We start from the raw sequence: 13,399 nt of genomic DNA, 5'->3' as shown, positions 1-13,399 counted from the left end.
GTGAGTCTGTGTTAAGAGTTTAGAAAAAGTATCTGAAGTATGGGTGAGCGCTTGTTAGCGATTGAAAAAAACTGTAAGTCTTTGTCTCATTTAGAATCAGCAACAACAACCATAATTTCAGTTTTGTCCTCTTTTAATTTCATATTGTTGTGCAATCCAAACTTTTTACTGTAAATTAGTTAGTTCGTCTGTATGTCGTCTGCATAAATGTATACATTAACAATATACTGTTAATTATATTGTCAAGCTGAAGCATGTATAATGAAAAAGGACTGGACCAATAATGGAACCCTGTGGAACATCATACGAAATGGTTATTTCTAGCTAACATCCCCAAGCTTTGTGTTTACATGACACATTGTTTGAAAAGAAAGAAGTGGTTTAAAGGTCCAATGTGTAACGTGTTTAGTTGTTTATTATCAAAATTGGTGTTGCCCGTTCACAAACTTGTCCTTTTTCATAAGAATTTATCACAATGGGCATCACGGTAAGGGACATGCAGGACATACTGCTCCGCCTTCCGTTTTTGCTGTCCCATGATAAACTCACAGGTGCTGCTAATGCTGCTAATGGCTATCGTCGCTTCCCGGCCCCTGCAAGTTGAAGAAGGAAATATGGAGGAGAACACATATTCAAAATCCAAATTTCAGGAACAGGAGTCTTCTTCTTTTTTTCCCTAGAAAAATAAAAAGGATATTCGAAAGAGCAAGAGACTTTTTGGCTTTTTGAAGTGTTTGAAGCTGTAATAATTACTTTAAACTACGTGGTGTGAGAAAGTTGATTGCAATGTATGATCTCAATGCTAGATGGGAGAAATTCCTACACATTGGACCTCTAAGTGAACTCTTGCCTGTGTTGACCTGATTGGTAAGTGAAACATTATATTATTTTGTCTGTTCCTGAAACTTCTTAGCCTCTTGACCTTTGGTGTTGACCTGTTTGTTATGAATCTGCAGCAACAGCACAGTGCAAGTGACTTGAAGTAGTTCTGTTATCTATAACCTGACAGTGCACATATACTCCAACCATCAGCAGCCTCAGCCTTTGAGCAGTCATAGCTCTGCTACAGCAGACGAGACAAATGCAGACTGTTGTTAGGCTGATTTCAGTTCTGTATCGGGGGGATAAAACTTCACTCCCTTGAGAGTTTTGGACTGCATTTGTAATACAAGCCAGTAGACAATACTTTACACATCTTATACTTTCTTTTATTACAGGGAGAAGTTTAATCAAACCCTCCCCAGCCCATGTTGCTGATATTGGTCCAGCACCTGAGCCTGATATATAGTGATGTTAATAGCTATTGATTTTACAGCTTCACGCCTGACTTATTTCACCCAGGAGGTGGAGTACTGTATGAGGTCAAGACATACTACTGATGTGTTTTGTTTTAGTTTTAATCCGTGGGGACTTTGCGGGATAGATTTGAAGAAGGTGAAAGGAGAAGCTAGTGTGAAAAGTGTGCAAGACCTTTCAAGCTCCAAATAATTCCAAGTAAACCTTGTCCACCACTGGGAAAGAGTGCATGAGAAAAATGTAAACTCAAGCAAAATTTGTCTTCTCCAAAGTTTAAGTAACTTATCTCTTTCTTTGTGATGGAGCATTTATTTTACAAGTGGCTGTAAGTATACTTTGGGAAAAATTCACAGTGCTCCTTCAGAAGTTTTCAACTCATGTCTTCTTTTTCATTACAAATTAACATGATTGAATATAAATTGGATCACCCTTTGATTCTCAACACTTAGGGACTTGGTGTGGGACTCACAGCTATGTCCTGATCAAAAATAGATAAGAGGATTAATGATTTCCTGCCCTCATTAATCTCTATCAAGATGTGGAAGGCTTTTTAGTTGTCCCTAGATAGTAGGAAATAGCAAACGGGACTGCAAAGAAAAGAGTCCTTCAGGTCCATTCACAGATCCATGCCGGAGTGCAGAGTGTGTTAATTCACTGAAGTGTAAACTGTGCATTAAAGTGGTCAGGGGTCCTCCTTGAATACAGAAATGACTGCTTGAAAGCACACCGGCTATAGGATTACTCTGACCTTTCCGGTTGATCCAACAGTATAATATTGCATTTATAATATAATATAATAATTACTTCATAGTCCTATTGTGTGTATCATGTCATCAGTCTGACATGAAAACACACTAAAGTAAACTCACCTGAGGAAAACAATTAGTTGAAATGAAACGACTATGGGGTTGAAGTGCTGACCATTTTTATCTGAAGTGTTTATATATTAGGTGAACAGTTAAGGAACTTTAGCCAGGCCATGTCAGTTGCTCATTCGAACATTTTGGTCCAGACTGAACTGAATTTCATCTACTTATGGATAAATTAGTATGGAATGTGATACATATATACAGGGTACCCGGAGAATGAGGCATAATGAAACTGTGAATATCTCCCGATCTTTCCCCTACCTCCACCATCACTAGACTCTTTAGTTTCTAGTAGTAATTGAGAATTTACATTATTATGCATTTACTTGAAATGAGTTCAGTAACAACTGCTGTGTTATCTAACTTGTTTAAAACTACATAAGAAGATGATTTAAAAAACGTGTAAAGAAAACCCCTTCTGTGCATAAGGGCTGATAGCTCCCTTGTAGTTGTTTATTCAGCACATTTAATATTGATGAGGAACGTGAGGATGCCAACATTTAGTGAAGACAAAACTAATGACCTGAGGATTTACAAGGGCAAGAGCAGATAATATCAATAAATGATTGTAAATAATATCCTCACCATTAAATTATTTTACTGCACAAAACGGTGTCTTCTCACAACCCAAAAATCTGTCTACAAAAATGTACTGCAATGGCCTAGTCTTCCATTTTGCCCCCATAACCAATCTTAACTTTTTTTTAATGTTAGCATCCCCCCCCCCCAAATCTCTCCCTTCAGTATTAATGTCTGGTCTGTAGTTGTTTTGTGTTTTACATGTTTCCTGTGTTGAGGGACTTAACTTTGGACACAAGGATTTGTCGTGTCCAGCTCTCCCGTTTGGAGGAATTGAGATCATTGTCACAGTTGTATGTTTATGTTTCCTGTTTTATTTTGAAGTCTCTGTCCCCTTGTCTTGTCTAGTTATATGACTCTAAGGAAACCTTTAGCGACAAAAGCAAAGGAACAGGGCCAAGCGTTTCTATTTTACACGATGGGAGTGTGGGTTCAGTGGGTAATCCTACCAGACCAAGGCTTACCTAAGCAATGTCATCCTTTGCATATGTGAAGGCTGATAGAGTGGAATGCTAGGTGATGCAAAAAGTAAATAGTTATAAATACTGAGAAAAGTGTACACATAATACATCACAACCCTCTCAAGATTTAATTAATGATACCTATATATATAGAGAGAGAGATAAAGAGAGCTCTGTTTTAAACAATACTTGGACCACCTTAACACCTTAACTTAACTTAACTTAACTCATCTTTTCATCTTATTTGGTTGTCTTATCTTGGAGGCAGCGCAGTGAAAAGATCCTGCTTGTTATTAAGAAATAGAATGTCAAAGCTCAGGTAATCATTGGTAGACAAATTTCATTGTAAGCAAAGTGCTCAGTAAAAAAAAAAACAAGGCCACAGGATTATGAAATTGGTAATTTACAGAATATTTAACCGTCTAATTATCCACAGTCTCTGTCTGCCATTGGTTACCTCATTACATCCATCTTCGGGGTCAAGGAAAGTTCAACCTTCTCCTTCATGCTAAAGCTTATTCTTTTCATTAGTAGTTGGGCCAATTGAATCGTTACTTTATATAATGTGATCCAATGCCTTCTGAGGCACAGAAGGCTTTCTCTGGGAAGAGCTTAACCCCCACAACCATAGCTGCCATAAATGTTCTTTTATTGTGCTTTATGTGATTATGAATTTATTATGACTTTATTCAATTTTATTTATTGTATCAAATCATAGATACAAGAGTTGTCTCAAGACACTTTACAGAGACTAGGTCAAGACCACACTATAATTTACAAAGACCCAACAATTCCAGTAATTCCCCCAAGAGCAAGCATTTAGTGTGAAAGTGGCAAGGAAAAATGTCCTTTTGGGGAGAAACATCGGACAGACCCAGGCTCTTGGTAGGCGGTGTCTGACAGTGCCTGTTGGGGCTGTGATAAACAGTAGCAATAATAGTCCCAATAAAGATAATGGAACTAGAACTAGTTGTAGTAGTTTATGGTTTAGCAGGGCGTAGCAGGACACTGGGAACAATAGAGTTTAAATTAAAGTTTGTTAAAATTCCCTTTCATCAATATTCCTTTCAATATTCCTTTCAATATTCCTCCTTTGTCCTACAAAGCTAGTAGAAGCTAGACCAAAGTATAAGAGTTGAGTCAAGACGAAGAGCATCCAGAACAAATCCTTGTCAAACATTTTGCCATTCACCATCTCACCATCTTTTTTGCCAACTTAAACTGTGAATATGTGCTTTGTTTGACCATTGATATAGGAATGAGTCACCAAGAATTTCTTCCAGTGGGACAATAGTCTGGTACCCGCAGCCAAAGGCAGAGCTCAATTATAGCAGGCTTGTGCTAGTCCTTTTCGTTAAGTCTTGTATTATATTTCTTGTTCCTACATGCAAAATGAATGACAAACCCATCTTTTTGCACATCCGTGTCATTCATTTGTTCCTAGGTGTGCCAAGGGTGATAACACTGGAACACAATGGGAGGCGAGAAAACACATTTGGCTCATCTGTATAATTGTCACACTGGGTAATGGAAGTTCTCAGCTATTGTGCCACTTTGTGTACTTTGTCAGAATTTTCTTTTCAGTCTGCATCCTTTAACTTATGGGGAACTGATGATGTGATAGAGAGCCCACTTTCCCCCAGTAATCATATTATCATAAAAGTAAATCAGTGGCAGCAGGATGCATGTGTAAAGCCATTATGATTTAGGTTTATTGGATAGGATTCAGCTTGGTGTGATGCGATGTTGACCATGAATGCACATCAAAATACACTGAATGAACCACTGTGATCTTATGAAAGTTGTGATGTAGTGATGAACCTATAGAGAATTATCACAATATTTTTGAAGTGAATGAAATTATGGCTCTGTTTGATGTTATTGTTCAGTCCATTCCATAAGGTCACCCCACAAACTGAAACACACATGCTTTTAACCCTATCTCTTTCCTTAAACATTGGATGTATGTTACATGGTAAATAATTTTCTTTAACTTTAAACATAAATTGTGCCGTTTTGAATGTAACAATGTCCATACATTTCAGCAAATGATTAGTGTGCTGATAGTACCTGGTATGATTTATTGTCCTGATTGCTCTTTTGTGCAATTTGAAAATATTTGGTAAGTTGCTTTGTAGGCATTTCCTGAGTAGCTAACATTGTCCGTCTGCTGTTGGGTGCTAGGTGTACAGTGATGACAATGAGAGCGGTGAGAGTGAACCAAAAGGATAAAGTTAAAATGAGGTAAAACACAGTTTGAATGAGTCACAAATACAAATACATTTTATTTCTACACTACTAACAAAGATCAAATTAGCACCACACCTCCACAGTAGCACAATGTCTTTATACATTTGTAAACGTTGTGAGTGTACAGACAGATTGTTAAAAATAAGAAATTACCGTTCTCGTATAAAGGCAGGTGCCATTTTGGTAAATTATGACCAGTCAAATCATGAACAGCGTGCAACCAGTAACCAGGGGCATGGATATGGACTTGGACGTGAGAGGACGCTGGCGTTTTTTGTTTGCTGCTTCTCCACCTGCAATCTTTAAATTACGCTTATAGTTAATTGCTGTTCTAGTTTTCCTGTGCTTTTGTGATATTTTAAACTGAACTAAACAGCATGGATGTGACATAAGCAACCTGTCTGAAAGTTGTAAGTCGTCTGGTAGCCGTGCCAAGAGAAATCTCAATCATGCCGAAACCTTGCAGAGACGGAGAGCATAGGTATATTGTATGTTGAGAGATAACTTAGACACAGGCTACTTATTGCTAACTAAAATGTTAGTTAACATTAGCAATTAAACTTAAACAGCTAATGTGAGTTGAAACTGCCTTGGAGCTTCTCCTGACTATACTGTAATTTTTCCACTATGCTACAGCAAGTCCGGTGGTTATGACCTATTAAGTTAGCATATTTTTACAAAGAAACTATGGAGCTATAATGTGACATACAAGGTAAGGGAGCCTTTTATACATTGTTGTGTTTCTTTATAAACAAACAATCAACAAATAGAGTCTTTAAATGCTTCACATGTAAAGTTATTTGCTGTCAAAGTGACATCAAAATGAATGACAGTCAATGGAATGCGAACGGCGGTTGAGTGCTAGGTAGCATCAACATGACGCCATAGGAGCTATGCTTTGTGGAGGCAGGTTAATCGATTTCCAATCTTCCATTCCTGTTGAAGGTTCCGCAAAAAACTTCATGATCACCTCATAGAAAATAACTTGTTTAAAAAGTTGCAGTCTGGTTTCCGCTCTGGCCATGGCTGCCACACCACATCAGATCCGCCTTTCCACCAGCACCAGTGTCACTTTCTCTGGCCAAAACATCTCCCTTTCCACATCTGTCACCAACTTGGGTGTTAAAATGGACCCATCAACTCAACTTTGACACCTATATCTCAGTAAGACATCATTCAACCACCTTAAATACATCGCTAAATTCCGTCCATCACTAACACTGGCAGATGCAGAGAAGCTCGTTGATCCCTTTGTCTCCTCCAGGCTGGACTACTTTAATACACTCCTCATCAGGATCTCTGGCGAGAGCATTCAAAGACGGCAATGCATCAGGAACAGCGCTGCCAGGATCCTTAAGAGGGTGCACAAGCATGATCACATCACTCCCGTCCTGAAATCTCACTGGCTCCCTCACCCACTCAGAATAGAACATGAGAGTTCCTTCCTCACCCACCAGTGCCTTCACAGACATGTCCCCCTTTACCCAAAGGAAATCCACATCCCCCAGACCTCCTCACGCACCCTCCGGTTTGCAACCACAAACACTCACCAAGCCCCAAGAACCAAGCCCTGCAGCATGGGTGACATACTTTTTGTTGCTGCACCGAAGCTGAATGTCCTCCCTGACCACCCGAGGGCCCCACAGTCTGCAGATGTTGTTAAAGAAAACCTAAAAACATAGCTTTAAAAAAAGTTTCCAAATGTATTTTATAGGTTTTCCTTTTAATTATTTATCGACCTTGATCTTTTTCTTATTTTAATTGACTTTGATTTTCTTAATTGCATTATTATATACTCTGTAGCACTTTGAGATTGCTGTAATGTAAAGTGAAATACAATTAAAATGTTTTGTTATTATTATTATTATAATTACAAAACTCAAGCTTGGCATTCGTTGTTCAACTCTTCATGACTTTTTCATGATTTCCCAAGATGGTGCCTGTCTGTATACGCAAATGGCAATGTCCTCATAAACTCATAATCTTTTTAATAAACTGTCTGTACACTGTACAAGTTCTCAATGCTTCGGTTTACATGTAGGGACCCTCATTATGCTACTGTGGAAGTGTGGTTCCATTTTGAGCCTTGTTGTAGAAATAGCAATTTATTTTTACTTCCTCCATTCCCTGACTACTAGCATTTAAAGGTAATCAGCAGTTGGTGCTAGCTTGAGACACATTAGATTAGCATGAAAACATATCCCATAGAACGGTCAACTCGGTACATGTGTTATTAACCACCAGGTTCATTTTGCGCCAGCGTTGTACTTTAAAGCATATGTCTGAGTAATTCTTTAGCAATGAATGTGTATGTGACTTGTAGCACAGTCTTGTTATTTTGTGTTTTTGAGGCCAATGCTTCAAATATGACATCTCTCTCTCAATCATCTGTACTACGTTTGTCAGAGTCAGCATTGCACCAATGTCTGGTGTTTCCTTATAATCAGTAGAACTCTGTGTGAGGCCAGCGCCAGCTGTATTTCTCATGCATGGACACTAAAGCTGTTCTCTCCTCAAATCTCAGACATGGAAAATTTGATAATGAGGAACTATTTCCTATTCATGCTGCCATATATTTTACGTAGGCTACTGGAATTCAATATTTTAGAGATCACATCTTAACAAGTTCCCATTTATCATCAGGTACAGCGTGTGTCTTTTTTTCCGCTGAGTTGACTAGTTGACAAGCACAGGATACGAGCCTCGTAAAAAAAGCATCAATCATGCAAATCCTCTCCGGGGACCAGCCTGTCTCTTAGCACTGCTCACTCACCATAATCAATAACCCACCAATGAATGCCACATCCAGTGACATAATCTGTATATAGCAGCAAATAGCAGCATCATGCTGACATTCTCTCTCACATCAGCTTCCATTTTTAATCATGGTATCTGGCCTCACTGCTGCTCATCAAGCGCATCAGCCTCCTGTCAGCGTTTGGCCTGCAGAGAGGATGAGAGCTCTTACTGCTGCTATGTGGAAATAGATGTGCTGGTACAACTGCCTACCTTTTCTGGACCATCTGTGGAGTAGCAGTGTTAGGTGACTATTACATAAGGCATTCACAACAGGCCCTTTCTTTCCCACTTTATGCTAACAAGTCCTTCAACTGCAAATTTCTGTCTCAAAATGATTGTAACTGCGTTTTGTTATTCAGTGTCAATAGTTCCTCCGGCTGAAACTGTAGCAGTTGCTGCTTGTGCAGTTTTTTTTCCCATACAGTAGGTTCAAGTTTTACATTGAATAACTTTCTCTGTCGTACAGCAGCACTGTACAGTATTTTCACACTGACTCTGCACTTCCTTCACAGTAAATATAAAATGTCACAGTAACTGCATTTCACTCAATTGTTAAACTAGCACTAGCATTAAGATTCAATTTACAATTTTGTATTTTTTTGTGGTCTATGACACAATGAAGAAAAAAGTACTGTTTGATGTTTGATCATTTCAAGCTCAATTGAGAGTTATAGACAAGGTCATTTAAAGGAATAATGAGATTGTGTAATTTTGGTAAATTTACTTAAACCTACCAACTCCTGAGGGAAAGATCTGGATCTAAATGCTCCACAATATTTACTCACTAGTTGCTAATTGTGTCTGTCTGCTGTTTGGTGCCGCACTAGCATTCAGTAGGGGTTTACGGCTTTTAAGCTGAAAACAGCTTCCTGCTGTGGCTGAAAATAAAGCTATAAGAGCAGTTAGAGTGAAGCAAAACAGTTGTGGGCAAACAAGCAAATTCTTAAAACATGAGAGTTTCATATTTCTTTAAGAATGTGCACTGATGGACCATATTAATAAAATGGACAGGATTTCCGTTAAAATCAACGGAGCAGAATGGGCAGAGCGATGGCCAAGTCTACCGTTAATATAGCAACAGACTAACTTCTGTATAAATATCTGTATAAACCCACTTGTGTTCTGTGCTTTTATGCTGCACCGTTTACAGAAAATGTGTTTTTCTACAACCATAAAGGTTTACACTTGGGGTGATTTCTCCAGCCTTTCAGGGGTAGGGATATGGGGGGATATCTAGTGAGTCATTTTGCCTGACAATTACACTGCCTAGTTTTATATCAGCCAAGGAATAAGAAACCATTTTACACAACCAGTGGCACCCTTGGGTGCTGTTCTGTTATGATGTTGCCATCTTTCAGATGATTATACTCATGGAAACTGAAAAAGTGGTTTCCGGGAACACCACAGTGATGGCTCTGGAGGGTTCTCTTCTTGATAAAAGGTCCAGTATCCACCACACACAGATCCGGATGTTGTGTGACAGCTGCACCAGTCAGACTGAAGCCATGCTGAAGGCAAGTTGTATTCCTACTGCTTATTTATTATTAGCTGATTATAATGTTATTTCATCCAAGCCAAATGCAACATTTTCAAAAGTGAACATTTGTGAATATGTCTATATATGTATATACATATATATATAAATATATGTATGTGTATGTATATATACACGTATATACACGCACATGGACATATAGTATAGGATTGAATGCTGATAATATATCATGCCTCTAAAAGAAAAAACATAGAAAAAAACATAATTACTTGTTACTCAGAGATGCCTATAGTAAAACAAAGCTAAGAGAATGAAATGTGCATAACCAGTAGAATATAATTTGACAGATACAGGCTTTTTTTAAATGATTTAGCCTGGAGCAGGTTTACTCCGACAGTTGTTCGGGACCCCCTGGAAAACGAGATAGTACATCTCAAGGGGATTTATCCTAATAAAAGAATTTCAATAACTCTGACAGTTGTCCAACGAGTCCACTTGTAGAGCAGATGGCCACAAACAGAGAGTGTAATCAAAATAATGTCTTTTGAGCATAGGTGCTAGTCAATGCAGCAGGATCAAGGGACAGCATTGGGAGCTGATGGACAGAGACAGTCAGTGTGAACAAGAAGACAAAGACAATTACCTGTCAAACGGCCAGGGTGTGTTTGTGTTTCCTCTACGTCTCATTTCAACCTGGACTACAGCAACAAACATGTGCAACAAATGGCCAAACACTGATAACATCTTTTCACAGATTCAACATGTTTATTCACAACAAAGCTGCTCTGACCTTTGTCCTTACAAAGACAGCCAGTTGTATTAACAAAAACAACACACATACATATTGAAGATCCTCTTTCTGCTCCTTAAAAACAACAGTGCCTGCCCATGTCTGTTTAAAAGGTACATTTGAGAGCCATCTGTACACAAGATTAGACATACAAAGCTTCCACCTCACAAAAAATTAGCACTCATCTCCAAAGCTAATGAAAACCTGAAGCTCTTCAATCCCTGCAATGGTAATTTGCATAATGATTAACCCATAGTAAAGTCAGTGGGGGAGGACATCGAAACAAACCCCTGCCATCTGAATGTGTGTGAAGTATAATTTAGCGTACAGTAAAAATAGCTGCGTCTTCTTCCTAGTCAGGCCTCCATATTCTGCCCCGCTACCTGACACTACAACTGCTCACGAGTATTTGAAGGGATGTCACCATGGAGTTTACTCCAGAGATTTAGTTTTGCACTTATTAAATCTGTCCCTTGAAGTTGGGGGATTCAAGGGACACATCTAAAAAGAATGGTCAAAATCAATTTACCAAAGGCAGAGGTATCCTGACTTTTAGTCCAAGTTGAGATAACCATGGTGACAACATCAGGGTGCCTATTTAATCTGCAGTTGGTAACTTTTATACATAAATAAGTTTTGTCATATTTGTTGAAACTGTCTCTATATCCTGACTGCAGTACATGAGACAGATATGTGGACAAAATAATGTTGCTCTGGCTCCTCCTGGTGCTCCTAAAGGCTTTTGGACGTTTCCACAGCGCCCAAAGCTTTAAAATTAAGAGCCGGCTGCCATATTAAAACAGTCGAGCCAAAACTAAGCAAAGCCCACTGGCTGACATCTAAACAGTACACTAAAATATTGAGATGAGAAATAAACAATACAGTAAAAGAACCTTGATTCATATTTGTTTAGCGCTGCCTAGTTTTACAGTTTGACCTCAGTTCACAAGCTGTCATTGACACTGTGTAAGACTTCTCAGCTCCATTTGGGTGTTTTCCTTTAACCATCAAGGTCTGCACCAGGAGGAGGCAGAGGAACGGGATTTTTTTTTCACAGATTAACTGTCTCATGGTACTGTCAGAATTTAGCAACAGTTTGAGCAAATATGACAAAAAAGTTTTGTATTTGTCATTTTATAAAAGACACAAATGAACCTTTAAAGGCTGTTTCCAGCAATTAAAGAAAGAATGGGTTACGAATGAGGAAATCTTCTGCCTGACTAGCTAGCTAGTTTCAGAAATGCATTAAAGCTGCAGTAGAAAGCAAAACCCCCCTGCCAGATTTCAAGTAGAGTGAGAGTCAATTAGACCCCCTCGCTATACGAATATTTTGTGTATATAGGGGTAGAGAACCATAAGACCATCCAATGGAATCTAGACACTGGTGGTGGTGACGAACGAGCCCAAAGACCAGACCAAAGGCACTGGAATGGTCAGCTGGAGTAGATGACTGGAGGACAGCTGAATAGCAAAGGGAGAAACTGTGATTTAAAGCAGGGTTGTGTCTCTGCAATTGGCCCTTGCCATTTGTGTACAATTCTGATTGGTTTAGCAGGAAGGTGAACACCTCCAACAGCTGATTAGAGTTAGGTAGACAGCATTGATTAAGAGTTAGGTCTTCCTGAAAGGATTTACACTAAGTTACATTTCAATCAGGAGACTAGTTGCAGATACGCAACAGTTACACACACATGATAAAATATACACTTGAATAACAGCTGAATGGATTTAGGAGTGCATTGAGTAAAAGTAAGGTCTCCATGAAAGAATTCACACAGAGCTACAACAGATGGCTGTATCTCTCCGAAGTGACCTGTGAGTGGCCAAAAGTCTTCCATAAGATTAGATTTTCTAAAACAGGAAAACAGAGCAAAGCAGAAGTGCAGAAGTTTGGTTTTCTTTCAGACCACTTGGATAACAATACAATGAAAGGTAATGATGGATTTTACCATTACCACAGCTTTAATGAAAAATAGTGACAGAAAAATGTCAACAAACGTGAATGATGTTACATTTAGCTGTTAGTTTTCCATCTTGAATCTCTCGTAATAGAGTTGTTTTCTTTACATCCCACGTACAAGTAATTGTAAGATTGCTTTCAAACATGGCAACTCATAATGGCATTTTTCTCTCATCAAAACTTCAAGAAAGACGTTTTGATCTACTGCTTCTAGCAGCCGCTACAGCTGTTCAGGACTGAACAAGCAGCTTGAATCTTTTAAGGCCCTTTTGTACTTGTATGATGGTGTAAAGTCTTGTAAGCAATGTTTCTAATGTTGACTTTTTCTGTTTCCGTTTCCCTATACATTTTATCTGATTTAACAAAAAGAGTAAAGTAATGAAATTATTGCCCTTTAATGATTTTTAGAGGAGTTGTATTGAAGTTTTTAGAGGAGTTGTATGGAAGTTCTGTCTATAGTAATATATATGTGAATGGATGTTGTTGATTGGTGCACAGAAAGATGGCTTCTCAGGATGTAACAACGTTTGCCTGAAGATGGTCTAGTGCCAAAACGTTGCCTACTATCAAACTTTATACAACAAAAACGTCAGGCTGAAAGAATGACGTAAAAAAGTCTGATTATCAAGTCAGTTGCCTGGTTTGTCTTTACTATACCATATAGCTGACCAAATGAAGATGACATATTGTCAGGTCCACATATTCCTAGCTGAGGGACAATAAAATCTGCCAACAGAAAAAGAGCTACCTCAAACAGCAACAGTAAATGTCAGATTGCATTATTATTATTATGCATTATTTTCACTTTCAAATAATCTAACATATTTACAGTTTTTTTCAATCGCTAACAAGCGCTCACCCATACTTCAGATACTTTTTCTAAACTCTTAACACAGACTC

At 38.5% G+C, this 13,399-nt stretch overlaps 2 long non-coding RNA genes across 2 annotated transcripts in view; one reads left to right on the top strand and one right to left on the bottom strand.

The window, feature by feature from the left end:
* The first annotated feature begins 841 nt into the window (after positions 1-841).
* Positions 842-13,399, top strand: part of LOC117942934 — a 15,716-nt gene continuing 3,158 nt past the window's right edge. Inside the window, exons 1-2 of the long non-coding RNA XR_004656253.1 lie at positions 842-854; positions 3,181-3,183. This is a non-coding gene — a long non-coding RNA (uncharacterized LOC117942934). The remainder of the gene's footprint in view (positions 855-3,180; positions 3,184-13,399) is intronic.
* Positions 1,979-12,615, bottom strand: LOC117942935. Its single transcript, XR_004656254.1, has 3 exons — positions 12,534-12,615; positions 9,516-9,520; positions 1,979-1,990 (listed from the first exon to the last, which is right to left on the bottom strand). It is a non-coding gene; the product is annotated as an uncharacterized LOC117942935 (long non-coding RNA).

The sequence above is a fragment of the Etheostoma cragini genome, chromosome 4, assembly GCF_013103735.1.
Source record: "Etheostoma cragini isolate CJK2018 chromosome 4, CSU_Ecrag_1.0, whole genome shotgun sequence".
In the NCBI taxonomy this organism is placed as follows: domain Eukaryota; kingdom Metazoa; phylum Chordata; class Actinopteri; order Perciformes; family Percidae; genus Etheostoma; species Etheostoma cragini.
This window is presented reverse-complemented; position numbering and strand designations above follow the sequence as displayed.